Source organism: Micropterus salmoides, unplaced genomic scaffold, assembly GCF_014851395.1.
Source record: "Micropterus salmoides isolate LMB-PRFRI ecotype aquatic unplaced genomic scaffold, ASM1485139v1 Ms_hic_scaffold_7, whole genome shotgun sequence".
Lineage (NCBI taxonomy): Eukaryota > Metazoa > Chordata > Actinopteri > Centrarchiformes > Centrarchidae > Micropterus > Micropterus salmoides.
In genome coordinates this window covers 35291161-35306017 of record NW_024044459.1, presented here as the reverse complement: position 1 = coordinate 35306017, position 14857 = coordinate 35291161, and the positions used below count along the sequence as shown (strand labels likewise).

General features: G+C 37.7%; 1 protein-coding gene and 1 long non-coding RNA gene across 2 annotated transcripts in view; both read right to left on the bottom strand.

Annotated features, from left to right (window-relative positions):
• Window positions 1–14857, bottom strand: part of LOC119891582 (actin-3-like) — a 45448-nt gene that overhangs the window by 15130 nt on the left and 15461 nt on the right. The window lies entirely within an intron of this gene.
• Window positions 10091–12990, bottom strand: LOC119891628. Its single transcript, XR_005442472.1, has 4 exons — window positions 12943–12990; window positions 11365–11417; window positions 10679–10802; window positions 10091–10600 (listed from the first exon to the last, which is right to left on the bottom strand). It is a non-coding gene; the product is annotated as an uncharacterized LOC119891628 (long non-coding RNA).

Below are 14857 nucleotides of genomic sequence, written 5' to 3'. Positions count from 1 at the left end.
AATCTTTTTCACCCAGTGTTTCATCTCTCCGCTATGATGAAGCTCTAATTGGTGGATATTTGTCCCTGCAGCCTGAGAAGAAGACTGCAGGAAAGCCTCAGAGCCTGGGAAAAAACACCTTCAACTCCATGTATTTTTGTTTAATCATATGCTCCTAAACGATGCTGGTAGTAAAGGATAATAAAATTATAAATTCCATTAGTGTAATACTGTAATGTGCGTACAATTTATAATTGTATAAGACTAAGCCTAATAACCAGTTCTAATGATCTGGCTAGTGAAAAAATGGTTAACGATTTCAAAGATTAGTAAAAGCTGCAGAATATGCTATTCCAGAAAGATAATTCATGAAGCTATAGTGTCTCTTAAATTTTGTTCACCCCATTTATATCAGTTTCTGTTGACAACATATTAGAAAAATCTTTCAAGGTAATGCAAAAACCACCAACACTACAAACTGTAAACTGTTACTTGAAAAGACTTCCTTAAAGGTAGCAGCTTTTGAAGGGTTCCTGCAGAGAAACTCCCACCCCCCTCCCTGATAAACCCTGATAAAATATCATTATGTTACTCATTATCAAGCTAGCATGTTAATAATGGGGAGGTTAATTCAGTAACGAGCTGGCTAGCGAACTGTTAGCAACAGATAGCTGTGGTAGCATTCGGCAAAGCTAAAAAAACGTTCATACATATTTTTCCGTTACCATCACGTTGTTTCACATGTAAGAGCTTCCACGATGACAGCATTGTTGTCTCTGATGAGGACTGCACTACAGAGCCATGCACAGACCTGGGACCGGACCAGGGTCGAGGTGAAGCAGAGGAGGGAGGGCTGCCAGGGTTAGAGGTAAATTATTTTATTAAATTGGTGCAGAAAAAATGTTTGAAAAATTGACAGGTGAAAACATGAAATATTTCTTTAAAGAACCTAGAAACATCCCTGGATTTCAGTCAGGATGCTTTCTAATGCTTCTCTTTAAAAACTGAACTTGGCATGGGAATTTGGCCTTCTTAAACTTCGTCAAGAAATATATATATATGTCATTTCTGAGCTTTCTTCACCAGTGTGGGGATGTGAGATGACCATATAAGTTTCTCTGCAATGCTGATTCCCAGGAACATGAAACTGTTCACCTGCTCCTTCTCAGCTCCACTGATGTAGACAGGAGTGTGTGTCTTTATTTCCTACTTCCTGAAATCAATAATCAGCTCCGTGGTTTTGGTGGCGTTGAACAATAGGTCGTTCTCTGTACTGCACTTGGTTATCAACCAAACCTGTGAGCTCTGTTCTGTTTCATCACTTGATATTCACATTGTATTAACAACAGTCCACACTGAACTACAGGGAAACACTTTATTCACATTTTAGAAGCACAAACAAAGAAAGCAAATCAAATACAGAACATGGGATTAAAGATTCATCGTGATGTCACCAGTTATAAATCGTCCATTTTATCTGACACTCACACGTTTGTTGACTTCTTACTACACTGTATCTACCGTATACTATACACTTTACAGAAAACTACATAAAGGAGGAGATGCATTAGATCTTAACAATTATAGACCCATATCTATTATATGTTATTGCCAAAGTGTTTGAAAAATGTATTTATAATCAACTCTCACATTACCTTAGTGCCAACAATATCTTATCACCATTTCAGTCTGGCTTTAGGTCTAACCGCTCTACATCTACCGCCCTTCTTAAATTCATGGTGTGTTCTCTGCTGCAGATAATGGTGAACTTACAGGTGCACTATTTATTGACTAGACTAAAGCTTTTGACTTTGTTGATCACTATTTACTTTTAGATAAACTCCATCCTTTTTGAAAATGCAGTCCTGTGGTTTAGTTCATATCTAATAGAAAGCAATGTGTCATCCCACATGGGAATAAATCTAATTTGTTGATTCAACGAGAGGTGTGCCCCAGGGCTCAACTTTGGGACCACTTGTTTTTTTTATCTACGTTAATAACTTACCATCAATTTTCAATAACTGTTGTGCTCAACTTTATGCCGATGACACTGTCTTATATACATCTAAACCTGATCTTTCACAAATCCAAGCGTCTTCAGTATGATTTCAAAATCTTACAAGATTGGCATTTTTACAATAAACTATTGTTAACAAAACAAATAATTTCTTATGATTTTGGTACCAGACAGAATCTCAAATCCAAACCCGATTATTGTATTATAACTTGTTCTGACTGTACTCTTCTGCTTAAAGTTATAAAAAGTTATTCTTTTTTGACTATTGTGATGAAAAACTTAACAATATGTGCAGATTTGTCCTTAGATGTCCCTTTTTTATGCAATGTACGATGCTCTTAAATGACCATCTCTAAACATAAGAAGACAAATTCACTGGCTTCAACTTATATTCAAGTGTATTCATTTCAATTACCCTTCTTATTTACAACAGTATCTTGTTCCTATTACTTCAAATTATCAATTGAGGCACTCTGCTCAACTTTATTTTTCTATCCCTCGAGCTAAAAAATCAGTTGGCAAAAGAGCTTTTATGTTTAAAGCCCCTTTGGATTGGAATAACCTACCTTCTGATATTAGATCCATTGCTTCATTTGGGATGTATAGGCATACCCTTTCTTCTTACCTTGTGATTGACTTCTCATGCAATGAATGATGCTGACACATTGTGTCCTATACTAAAATTAAATTTATTATTATTTTGTGATCCACGTACATACAATTTCATAAGTATTATTGGCCAGTTTGACCATCTAGTGGTTGTAAAGTTCTTTATATTTCTGTAATTAGTATAATTGTAATTATTGTTGTTTTGTTTTGTGTTTTTTTTATTTTCCTGTTCTTGTTCTTGTTGTTGTTGTTGTTGTTGCTCTGTATTGGTGGTTCTGTGTGTGTGTGTATTTGTCTGTTGTCTGTCTGTACACGGACAAATGTATAAATGTCCTTTTAGTTGTTTTTTTTGTCACTGTTCTACTCTTTTCCCTCAAAAACGAGATGGTTTATCCTAATGAGATGGTTTATCCTAATGAGATGGTTTATCCTAATGAGAATCCTATAATAAATTTGAAGAGAGAAAACGATGAAACAGAGAAGATCAAGTTCAACGCTTCTGATATGTCTAACCAATGATATATATTGGTCTATCCAAAGAAGAAAAGTTTATTGTCACTACTGGATTTGATCAGAAAATATAATATTGAACTGTAACGTGTCCTGCCTTTTAACACACGTTTGTTATAACTCTTAATTACCACCTATGAGGGATGATTATTATGGATTTTCTGGATTTCATATCAGCCTTAAACCCCAATAATTATCTGTGGTCATGTACCTGTTTTATTTTCTCCATCTTATGGTTTTAAACAAATTTTTACAGTCACTTTGACCACATTATTACTAATCAAGTTACTTCTGCAGACACTGAGTACATAAAATATCAACAAAACAAACATACTAGAAGCAAACCTGTATATCCACTGTTTGGTTATTTTCACAAACTAAAGGAGCAAAAAGGCTTCAGTTAAATCCTCCTCCATGTTCTAAAGTCTCTTTTTAGACAGTGTAAAGCATGGTTAGTGCAGTTTCACTAGTTAGATAACTGCTAACATAACCATCAGTACTGTTAATTGTTATGGTCACTCACTGTACGCTAGACAGATTGTAAAGTTTTTGACATTGGCCTGTAGAAATGAAATTAACTTGACTATGCACTCAACAATATCTGTACCAAAAGGGAGAGATTTATATATTTGATCACTTTTTAGCTAAACCTTAATGGATAAAAACCAAAATGCCTTATGAAATGCTACACTTGGGTGGATTGTTGACTTCTTTCAGAAGTTTCTGTATCAAGTCACTTATTTCATTTTCATGTTTTTGATGAATATTTTTCTTTTCCTCCTCATTTTCCAGACTGTTAATTTCTTGCTCGTGTTTCTTCAGTAAGTCACTCAGCTTTTTAGTACTTCCTCTTTTTTTGGTGAAACACTTCACTAAGTTGTTGATTTCTCTTTGATGTTTTTTCTTCATTTCTTCTTCACACTCTTTAAACTCCATTGCGCATTTCTCTCCAAATGTATTGAATTCCTCAGCGTTCTTTCTGGCTTCCTCTTCAACTTTCTCCTTTATATGCATCAGGCGTATTTCATAGTTTCTCTCCAGCTCCTTTCTCTCTCTTTCCTCCTGTTCTCTTCTGATTCTGTCCTCTTCTTTTCTGTTCTTTTCATATTCTTCTTTTGCTGCTCAATTTCTTCTTGAAGCTTTTTAATTATTGTGTGTTCTTCCAGTTGCCTCAGCTCATTTTCCTTATTTCTTTTCTCCCACCACTCTTTTCGTTCTCTTTCCCAAGCCTCTTGTTTTTCTTTCATTTCTTCTCTACTCTGCCTCAGCTTTTTGTCAATGCTTTCCTTTGATTCAAATTCATGTTTAGTTTTTAACTCCAACATTTCAAGCTTTTGTTTCCACTCCTGTCGCTGTGATTCTTCCTGTATTTTCCGACACCTCTCTTCCTCTTCTCTTCTTTCTTGTTCTTTCCTTCTTCTGTCAAGTTCCTTGCTGATGTAGTCCTCGAGTTGTTTATCCCTCAGTTTTCTCTCCTTTTCAATTTCTGCTTTATCTTTTTGAATTCTTCTTTTCACCTCTTGCATTTCTTCCTCATGTTTTCTTTGAAGCTCCTCCCTCTCTCTTCATCTCTTCTTCCTTCTCCTTCAGGATTCTCTCCATTTCTTTCTTTATAGCAGCCTCGGCCTCTTGCAGCATCTCATTGGTGTAGCAGCTGCCTCCATTTTCCTTCACCATGGTGTCAATCTTGGTTATCAGCTCACTGACTTGGGTGTAGTTTTCTTCATCATAGTTATCAAACACATAGTATCTTCCTCCACAGTCAGAGATCAGCTTCTTAAAGGAATCGCATCCCTTTTCAATGTATTCCTCAATGGACACTTTCTCACGCTTTAGTTTATCTCCTCCAGTTAAAAGAATGATGGTGAACTTTTCAGCATTCTTCCCAAAGCCTTCCTTGATGAGTTTTAATGTCTCCTTCTCCTCTGGTGTAAATCTGCCAACGTGTAACACCAACAGGAAGACATGTGGTCCTGGAGCCAGAAGACTGATGCATTTCACCATCTCCTCATGAACCTCTTCATGGGTCAAACTATTGTCAAACAGACCAGGAGTGTCGACCACAACGACTGGACGACCGTCCACTTCACTCTGTGCTTTCTGACAAAGTTTGGTGACTGATTTTTGGTACAATTCAGCTTTAAACTCGTCTCTTCCTAGAATGGTGTTTCCTGTAGAGCTCTTTCCACAGCCAGTCTTCCCTATCAGCACAATCTTGAGACTCTCTGGGCTCTGCTCCTCATCATCACCTGTGGAATAAGACGACTTGGAGTTACTAATTTTACAATGTCACAGCACCGGTGGTACAAAAAAATGTTTTCACATATGCATGGTCAAGATCTGTTTGTGTCAGTTTGGAACTCACTTAAAGAGGTGGTATTATGCTCATTTTCAGGTTCATAATCTTATTTAGAGGTTGTACCAGAACAGGTATACATGGTTTCATTTTCAAAAAACACCATATTTGTGTCATGCACATTGCTGCAGTTCCTCTTTTCACCCTGTGTTGAAGCTTCGTTTTAGCTATGGCGTGATACACCTTGTCTCTTAATGATCTTTGTTGGGAGTTGCACATGTGCAGTTCCTAGTTAAGGACTACTAGCCAATCAGCTTCGGTTCAGCTGCATATGTTGCCGAACCAGCTTGGCAACATGGACTGGAGCAAGAGTTTCAGAGTGGTGAGTTATTAATCTGTAACAAAAGTATCTTTCATCCATAAAGTTTTAACTGAGCTCTGTCTCTACATCACAGTAACAACTTTATGTCCATTAACTGCCTGGAGGGTAGCTAGTGGTAGCTCATTCGGTGGAAGAGTGCATTGTGGAGAAGCATGGTGGCGTAGTGTCTGGTTGTTGTAGGTTAGAATCGGTTCCTGCAGCTAATGCTAACCCTTCTGTCTGTTGTCCACTATACTCTACATATGAGGGTACTTGGACTGAGTCAAAAGATGCACATTCTTAAACTAACTGTCAAACCCTGGCATTGAGCCCTTTTTAATAAGATGAATATGATTCAGGGGCCTCTCCAAATCCGGCCTGGTGTTAAGATGCTAAATAAAACTGTCACAAATAAAGTCAGTTTGAATCAGTTCTGGTCCGTTCCACTTACATGCCTGGCACAGTACTGGAGAAATCTTTTGTTGCAAAGAGAGTTTGGCCCCTTCGTGCCAGTGGTGGACAGTAATTAAGTATATTTACTTAAGTACTGAACTTAAGCTCAAATGAGATGTATTTTTACTTTTCATGCTACTTTCCACTTTTACTCCCCCACATCTCAGAGATATTGTACTTTTTACTTAACTGCATTTCTCTGACAGCTTCAGTAGTTACTTTACATATTACTTTTTACACACAGAAACAGATAAAGTTTATAAAAAATAATGTTTTGTTATAAACTATAATTATAGCTTATAACAATTCATACAAGTACAGCTGAAATGACTAGTTACTTGACAGAAATGTTTTGGCAACTATTCTGATCGTTTAAATCATTTTTCATGCAAAAACATTTCATGGTTTCAGCTTAACAAATGGGAAGATTTGCTGTTTTTTATCTGAATGGTTGTAATAACAATAATGTTTATTAATAATGTTAAAGTTTGGACAGAACAAGCATTGTGAAGGTGTCACTTTGAGCTCTGGGTAACTGTAACCGCAGAATCTTTACAATCCAAACAATCACTGAATTTATGGAGAAAATAATCAGCACTTTTCATATTTTAAATCCATTTTCCTGATGATACTTACATACTTATAACAGAGTACTTTTACAGTGTGGTATTGGTACTTTAACTTAAGTAAAGGATCTAAATACTTCGTCCAACACTGCTCCCGGCAGTGTTGCTTTCCTTGACTGGGTGGACGGTCCCCCCACACTGATTGCTCACAGCTCAGCAGTGGTTTCAGGTCACAAGGTTACTTGGACTAAACTAAAATACTTCAGGAGGTTGCCTTCACATTGAAAATCACTTCCTCTTAAATTAATAAAAGGAGTTTCTCACTACTCACATCATTCCAACTTTCCTAAGATGGTGTTTCTTTCCTCTCCTTTTTTGCTGTTTGCCTGCTCATATGTCTTGATCTTTGGCAACCAATCAAGAAACCCATTGACAAATACATACACTATCTGACAGTAGACGCTCATGACTCTAGCAAGGACATTATGTTTCAACATGGGAAATCCATTAACATACTTACAAGTGATGTTGCTTTTTTCAGCATCTGCAGTTCAGCTTGCTGCATGTTGATACGTTTCTCTTGTTGTATGATTTTTTCTATTTGAGCATATGCAAATGTTTTTGTTGTATAGCCGTGTAGTTTGTCCTTGTAGGGTCTCATGTGATCCACAGTATTTAACAGCTCGACAATCTGCAGCTTGTCCTTGATGTTGAGAACAAAAGATCTTCCTCCACATCTCTGACAGAGCTCCTGGATGGCTCGGTTCCCTCTTGCAAAATCAACAGCATTTTGAGCTGCAGGATCTGACTCCACAGTGAACAGAATCATGGTGAAGTCATCGACTCGAGAGCTGAATGTGTTCTGGATGGTCTTTAACTCTCCCTTGTCTTCATCAGTGAGGGGACCCACAGGTAGGACCAGGATGAAGACATGGACGCCCTCAGGTTCACAGAGGGAGATACACCTGAGTGATTCCTCCATCACTGCCTCCTGAGGTTTTCCATACAAGGCAGGCAGCTCCACCAGGGAAACCCAACGTCCACACACCTCTCCCTGATGTTTAACACACTCTGATGAGTTGGAGACTGAATGAAACTCTGTCTGACCTAAAATGGCCTTGGCTGCTGAAGTCTTCCCTGCTCCTCTCCTCCCACACAGAACCAGGTTTAAAGCTGGTTTGATATGTTCAGACTTTGGTCTGATGGTCTCTTCAGTGAAGGTGAGGAAGGTTCCTTGGTTTTCACACACAATTTTCTCAATGTTCTCCATCAACAGTTGGTGGTCATTTTTGAACATGCTGTAGTTTCTTCCTCCACACTTCTTCAGGAGCTGTCTGACAGAGAAACTTGTTTGTGTTCCTTCATGTGTGCTGATGACCATTGAGTATTTATAAGCATCATGACCAAACAAATTCATTGTGAACAATATTTGTTGGTTCTTCTCTTCGATATCTGAAGGCTCTACTAACAACAACAGAACATTTGGTCCAGGACGACAAAGAGCCACACAGCTTCTCATCTCTTGTCTCACTGCCTCCTCAGACAGACTGAACATGTCTGGAGTTTTCACCACTTTTAAACTATTTCCTTTCCACTCTCCATAGACAGCCACGCACTGATTGGTCGGGGTATGTTTCTGGAAATCAAAACCTTGCTTTCCAATGATGAAGTTGCCGAGTATTGTCTTTAGCTCTTCACTTTTCCCCAACAGCACAATCCTGAGCACATGTGCTGTAATATAGAAAGGCTATTTATTCAGTGCTTTACAATCTTTTACAAACAAAATATGTAAATTGCGGCCCAAAGCTGGCTTCAAAGAACTGTTGTGAAATTTAGAATTTCAGTCTTATGTTTCAATGTTAAGTCAAACTGGAGACAATATCTGTTGTTGTTTCAAAGTACTGAAGACCTCCACTCATAAGTTTTAGCTGGAGCCAATTCAAGCTGAAGTTTGCAATTTCCAGTGTAAAGATATGAATACAAACATATGTGATGATGCTCCAGTGGTTCTGTTCAACAACAGTTATCTCTTAGCGCTTTTCATAAAAGAGCAGGTCTAGAACAGTGTTGGGAAGTAACACGTTGCTGTAATAATGTGACTTTTCCCAGTAACTTAATAACAGTAATATTATTACAGTTACTAATGCTAGTAATGCTGTGTTACTCATAACTAAATGCACCATCCTTGAAGTGAATGTCCACTGAACAACAAAATGAGTAATAAGTAACTAGAAGTATATTACAAGTATAGTAATGTTGTATACTGGAAGCAAAACTCTGTATTTACTTTGTATCATTGCAGTTTCCACTGGTGATGTGTTTGGTTTAAACCCTATAAAAGAAAAAAACACAATAAATAAACTAGAACTGCAAGCAGTTATGAAAGGGGTCCAAGCCAGCACACCTGGCCAAATTGCATCAAAATTTGCAGGTGTCGGACTTGTGATGATTTCAAGAAACATCTTTATCTGCCATAACAGCGCCATCGTGTCAGGAGACCATCCTGAACAAGCCGTCCATGTTTCATGTCAATGGGTCTTGTGGTTATAGAGGAACAGATATTCCCTGTTACACAGCGCCACCTAGGGGCTAATTGCACCACATTTTTTACAGGCCCTCAGAAAGCCTTGCCACTTAAGGGCCCTACGTTCTGTGTACAAGATACAACATCACTTCCTTTTTTTTAAGCATTCGTAGAAGGAAATTGTTAGCTCATAATTCTCACATTTTCTCTCATTTATTAAAATAGGTTAATCAGTTTTTGCGATTTTGCAAAAAAAACAAACAATCTAGGCGGAAATGGGCGTGGCCTACAGCACGAGATTCAGGGGAATCCCCCGAACTCGTGCGTATAAGGTTTTTGATCTATGCCTTCATACGACGGAGATCCAAGCCCAAACGCATTTTCCTTGCTTTTATGTCATACGGAAGAATAAAAATAAATACCAATACAATGATAATAGGTCCCTAGACCCCCTCGGGCTTGGACCCCTAATAAAAACCAATACGATTACAATAGAGTTCCCAGGCCCCCTCCGGCTTGGAAAACAGATTCTGACTCCTTGTCACATATTGACGCTTGGTCAAGGCCCTCTGGCATCTCTTTTTAACACCCTGGGTTCCCATTTTGCATCATTTATTGACGTTTAGGTTTCCTCCACAACAAATATGCAACTTCCGGTAAAGTTAGCAACAATAAATAGGCAACGTCCGATTAGATTTTCAAAGTAAAACGCTAGTATTTCGAACCATCGCCATTTTGAAATGGCTTGTTATTAAAGTTGTGAAACGTAGCAGTTTGGTTAGGTTTAGGCACAAAAAGTACTTTGTTGGGTTTAGGCAACAAAACTACTTGGTCAAGGTTAGGAAAAGCTCATGGTTTGGGTTAAAATAACTACGTACATCAGTTAACGCACAGCCTAAGTTAACTAATGTCAATTTACGTAACTTTGCCTAACTTAAACAAAAAAATTTAATGTTGACTTTTTGTTTCACACAGGACACAAGGCCCTCCATCCACCCCAACTACCTCTTACTCTCTCTTTTCTGTATATCACCTTTGCCATCAAAAACTGACGCTACAGGGCTTCCCCCACTGCGTTGAACTATGACTGTAAAGGGATCCATTACTGCATTACAAACTGATGACGATGGCTCTTGACCATATGTGAGGAGTCAGGGAGTGAAAACGGGTTTGCTTGGAACTCTAAATATATACAACTTCATCTTGTAAATTTTGTGTACAGTAGATGATGGTTACTTACAGCTGGTTAAAATGTTTTTTGTGGTTTCCATGATAGGTTTCAGACCTGCAAAAGATATCACCATCAAAAGAAATAAGTGTCAACTTAATGTTCTAAACATTAATGTATTTATCACACTTTTACCTTTTACCAGAAGGTCTCACAGGGTCCAAGTCAGCAGAAAGTTTCTTGTTTTTTCTGACGTTGATGATCACCTGGTAAATCCCAGGTCACATGATCTCTTTTACAATCTGAAACGGATTTACAACTAGAAAGAAATTCAAAGTTTCTTCAAGTTAGACTATTTATTTCAGGAATAAATAAATATACAGCAAAATTATAAATATATGCAGAAATAACGGTTGCGCTTGAGGCCTTCTGGGAAGCTCATGTCTCTTTAAAACACTGACATCAATGAACCTGCATTTGTAGGCAGAATAGGGACTGCGGATTTTGTCCCTTATTTCTATGTCTTCTTAGGAAGTGATCACTTCCTGACAAGACATACAATGAGTATGCACACTACCATAACAAAGGGTATAGGTTTGTAAGTCCACCTTTATGTAACCTTTGAGGCGAAACCCAGGGAAAATATCAGCTAAACACTCGTTGCATCACTCACTGCTGATTGCTTTGAGCTCATGGTAATAACTAAAGGTCCAGAATACTTAACAACATTCAGTTCAATGTGGCTCAGAATGAGGTGGATTGTCAAGTAGATTTTCAAATACATCTTCTTGGTGCATAACAATGAACATAGTAGTAGGTAAATATAAAGGAAGTACTGCAGATCAAGAAGCATAGATAAGAATATGTACAACATGACTCACTGCTGGAACACAGGAATGTGGAGCTGCTCTGTGCTGCTGGAGTTTTACATAATCTGTAGAAATACATAAAAAAACAACTTTCAGTGCATTAGTCCTGCTTGTTTGTTTTGTTGGTAGCTAGGTGACATAGTAACAACAAATACTTCAGTTAATAGCCACCATTGTGAATCCCAGATCCCAGAAGTAAGTATGCTGTTGCTCTTGCGTGATGAAGCAGAGACTTGAGGAGTTTAACAGACTGTAATAGAAATATTGTGTTATTTTTGGTTTTAAACATATGACATAATATTACTCTGTTTCAACTGAAATGAAAATGTGAAGTATTTGTAATGTTTGTAGTGTTTGTAAACACTTGTGGCCTTTTTTTCCCCCCACGGGTCCCTCAGGTATGGTTCGGATAAAATCATCTTGACCAATGTATATATATTTTTTGACTTTTGTTTATAGCTTACTGTAAAATCTATTAAGTTCACGTAAAAGGTGGACCCATGTAATTAAACTAATAAAGGAAATATATGAACACTAAATATAGTAATAATAGAGGCACAGCCAGTTAAACAGGCTTCATGTCTGTCAGACAAATAAAACAACCCTCCCTCCTAAAACATTTAGTTCACACACCTGAAAGTGAAAGTATGTGTTACATTTGAAGAATTGCATGAATATGTGTTGATGCATGTCCTGAATCACTTCCCATGGAGTGTTCATGTGTCTGTCCAGCTATGAGTGTGAAGACATTAGTCATAAGTCATATCTTAAAGACTAGTTTAATAAGGTAACTGAAGTAACTTTAATCAGCCTTACAGCAGATCTAACTCTTTGACTAACAAACTGACTAAATAAGAATCTTATTTTAGACCAAAAGACAGAAAAGCATCAGTTTTCCAGTCGGTTTTATAGAAGTATTTCTCCACTTGACACTATATTTTTTCAGTTGCTGTGATCTTCATCTGCTGATGTTCTAAGTGGATTTACATCAAAAATTCTTTCACACTCTGAAGTGCATCCCTGTGTTCATATTAGCGACATGAAAATGAGACAACATTGCAGAATAAAACAATTCATGGATATAGACGGCTGGAATGAAGACCATCTATTCCCAGTCTATAAATCTCTCAGCCGTTTAGGACTCTGACTGTCTTTTCCCATCTGACCCTCTGGGCCTCTCTGGCCATCAGGCTGCTGACTGTTCCCAGAGTGCAAAACTAAACATTGAGAAGCAGCATTTAGTTACTGAGCAGCACAGAGCTGGAACAAACCTCCAGAGGATAGTAGACCACCTTTAAATCCAGGCTCTAAACTCTGACTGAACCCTAAATACTCTTCAGTAACCATCTTGCCGTTCTGTCCTGTTTTTAAGTCTCGTCTTTATATTTTATTTTAATAATATATTTTATTTTAAATATTAATTTTATTTTAAATATTAATTTTAATGTTTGTATTTATTTATTTATTTAAATTTTCATGTTATTAATACATTATGTACCACACTTCGAATTGTCTAAAGATGCTCTTCAAATAAACTTGCCTTGCCAGTCACTCTAATACACCCACACATGTATTTTTCCCCCCTCTTACCTGGTACTGGTCCCTCCATGTGTCCTCTTTGCCTGTCCAGTCATGATTAGTCTCTAAGACACCAGCCTCAGCATTTAAGCAGTGGCAACCCCTCCCATCTCAGTTTGGCCGCTGCTGTTGCAGCTGCGCCCTGAAATACCAAGATACTAAAAAAATATTGGAACAATGAAACACTTCTTGAGGTTGCCTGGGGAATTTTTCAGGGCACGACAGCGACAGAGACTGAGACATGCCCTCCTCAGCGGTCAATCAACAACTTATTTCATATGATTTAACAGGGTAGAGTCAGACCATAAGCTATGCATGAGATCTGATGATATTTTTATAAAGTGGCATGTTTTTAAAAAATGTATATATTTATTTGTTTTTGTCTTGTTTTTAAATCTAATGGTTTTAGATTAAGGAAAGTTTTAGTGTCAGCAGGTTCCCTGAGGGTAAAATGGTCCAGCTGTTCAGGTTAAATGTAAAGAGAGAACAACACAGTCACTTTAGCAGTAAACTGACATTATTGCATGTAAATACATTTCAAGAAATTCAAAGATGAACAAATATTTCATTGAAAAATGCATTCTTGTTGTTTGGGTGTGTGTTTCTGCACATTGGTGTCTTTGTGTCTATTTTGTGTGTAAAGTAATTTTAAAAAGATTGTTTAAGTTTTGCTAATATCAACTTTTTTATCTGAAAGAGTACTACGTATAATTGCTTCATCACCCTTATTAGTGAGGAGTAAACTTACTGTCAAGTTGACTCACCTTATGATTTCTCATGTAACACTTCATGTAACACTCTGCCCCGCCCACCAATCAAAACTATTGTTACACGTGAAGTAGTGTTGTAGCAACAATGTTACATCATTAACTGTGACTGACTGTAAAATGTTTAAGCTCCATTTTACATGAAGGCCCATTGTCTCCACCCTATATGTAGTATAACAGACGTGATTTCTTCTTGTGTTTCTTGCTGTTTCAAATTTAAAAATAAGATTTCACACATTTGATCTAACACAGATTATTATTGTGTTGATCAACAGAAGGTGAATCTACTGTGATGATGACAAGCTCTGGATCCCAATCTGAAATGAACAGCTGACACTCACTGGAGTGTCATCCTATCATTAATTTCCAACTACTGATGTCAAATGTAGACTCCCACAGTAAAATGGACTAATAGACCATAAATCATGCACTGTTTGAGTTTTGGTAGTTACAGAAGTTTTCTAATTTTGGTAATTAGGAATTTCACCAGCTGAATTTTGTGCTGAATCATGAGTCAAAATAGTTAACATGAAAGTAAAGAATCATAACATGTTCAGATGTGTTTCAAAATATGAGAATAAAAAAAGAAAAGGCTGTAAATGTGTCTGAACATGAGAATAAACTTATCTATTAACGGTCAGAGAACTCGAGTTTGAGACTCGGACCCGAGTGCGACTAAAGTCGCACACAGTGACTTCAGACTCAACATGAGACTCGTCCTCAAAAGACTTCAGACTCGACTCGGATTCGAGGTGCGGGACTAGTGAACAATGTTTATTTGAGCTTGCCGTTATTTCCTCCCCCCGTTACCTATAACCTGCCTACGTAACACGTAGCATCTGCTGCGCGCGGCCGCACATGAGAGAGGAAAACAAACACCGGCAGCTGCTCCCCCATTTATCATAAACTTTGGCTTTAAAACTTCATACAACAAGACCCAAACAAAGAAGCGCTGAACGCAAAATAGATTAGTAACCTGAGGTTAGTTAACATGTTTAGCTCAGCACTGGCCATCTAACGTTAGCTTGCTTCTTGCTTTAGCTACGATCTACGGTAGGTTAACTCCGACTGCCGTTCGTTATGAAAAGATGAATGAGCGTTTGTTTACTTGCCAAACTTGCGGTGCTCGATTAAGGTAATTATTTACGTCCCGCTGGCTG